The sequence below is a fragment of the Gorilla gorilla genome, chromosome 1, assembly GCF_029281585.2.
Source record: "Gorilla gorilla gorilla isolate KB3781 chromosome 1, NHGRI_mGorGor1-v2.1_pri, whole genome shotgun sequence".
Classification (NCBI taxonomy): Eukaryota; Metazoa; Chordata; class Mammalia; order Primates; family Hominidae; genus Gorilla; species Gorilla gorilla.
The window spans coordinates 188,744,936-188,746,580 of record NC_073224.2 but is presented as its reverse complement, the minus strand read 5'-3'; the positions used below and the strand labels follow the sequence as shown (position 1 = coordinate 188,746,580).

The 1,645-nt window shown below is 42.0% G+C and overlaps 1 non-coding gene across 1 annotated transcript; it reads right to left on the bottom strand.

Annotated features, from left to right (window-relative positions):
• Window positions 1-1,265: 1,265 nt before the first annotated feature.
• Window positions 1,266-1,369, bottom strand: LOC115932411 (small nucleolar RNA U13). Its single transcript, XR_004068695.1, has one exon. It is a non-coding gene; the product is annotated as a small nucleolar RNA U13 (small nucleolar RNA).
• Between the last annotated feature and the right edge of the window lie 276 nt (window positions 1,370-1,645).

Sequence of the window (1,645 nt, the reverse complement as noted above, 5' to 3'; positions counted from 1 at the left end):
AGCCCATGCTCCGATGTTGATGACATCGAAGGCAACCCTCCAGAGGAAATCTCAACTGCACAACCCCTACTTCGCCTCAATTCAGCAGGAAGCAGTTAGAGTGATCGTCGGCCAACCTCTGCAACAGCACTTGGGTTTTCCTGTTGAGAGGGGGAACTGAAAGACAGGACTAGCTGGATTTCCTAGGCCAACTAATAATTCCTAAGCCCAGCTGGGAAAGGTGACTGCACCTACCTTTAAACACGGGGCTAGTAACTCAGCTCACACCCAACTAATCAGGTAGTAAAGAGGGCTCACTAAAATAAAAATTAGGCTAAAGCAGGAGGTAAAGAAATAGTCAAATCATATATTGCCTGAGAGCACAGAGGGAGGGACAATGATCTGGATATAAACCCAGGCATTCAAGCAGGGAGTGGCAACCCCCTTTGAGTCCCCTCCCATTATATGGGAGCTCTGTTTTCACTCTGTTAAATCTCGCAACTACAAAAATAATAATAATAATAAATAAATTATATTTTATAATTAAGTCACACTCTTTGGTCTAAGGACACTTCCCAAGGGCTCCTTTCCAAAACCAGGTTAGGAAGAAGATCACTGAATAGCTACTTCCTTACATGTGAATATACGTTTATGCCAAAGGCATTCAAGATAAGCCTTCTCCCCTTCCCTTTATCTGTGAATAGCCGTGTGACATCAGGCAAGTTACTTAATCTCTTTGAAGCCATATTTGTATTTCTGTAAAAGATGACTGTCACTATACCTTCCAGGTCTCTTTATTTGTCCAGTTCTGTCTAATGAATGGCAGTTCTGATTATACACACTAACAACTGTGGCTGGGTGAGGTAACTCACACCTGTAATCCCAGCACTTTGGGAGGTGGGATTGCAGGTGTGAGCCACCATGCCTGGCTCTACACAAATTTTAAAAATTAGCCAGGTGTGGTGGTGTATGCCTGTGGTCCCAGCCACCTGGGAGGCAGATGCGGGAGGATAGCTTGAGCCCAGGAGTTCGATGTTGCAGTGAGCTATGATCTTTCCACTGCACTCCAGCCTGGGTGGTGGAGGGAGACCCTGTCTCTAAAAATAAATAAATAAATAAATAAGAAAAAAATTGTGTTAAAATATTCATATACGATTAGCAGTAGGCATACATAATATAATATAATAATAGATGCCTTTTTTAAAAATCATTGCCTATATTCCAACTGAATGAGATCAGAGACAGCCTCATGAAGAAAGTGGTATTTCAGGATAATTTTTTTTTCATGTCAGACCCATAATGTGCTGACGTTGCAACAAGGTTCCAGGGTGGCACATCTCACACATGCACGTGAATACCGAGTCATCACGCTTATGAATTACAAAAGAATCTGAGAATCTTAAAAGATGCTTGATTTCAACAGAAGGGAACAGCATGGCAAAAGTTAGAGGCTATGGAAAGCACTGTGATGTGGCTGGAATGTAGGATGCCAGGTTGGAATTGGAGTCACTTGGTTAAGTGTAGACAGTCAATGAAACAATTAATCAAGTCCTGTAACATTTGCTGATTTCCAAGGTATAAATATTCTCACCATGGGCAATTTCAAGCTACCAATCTGGCATCATTAAACACAGAATTAGGGAGAGATGTTCAGCGGCTTGTCATT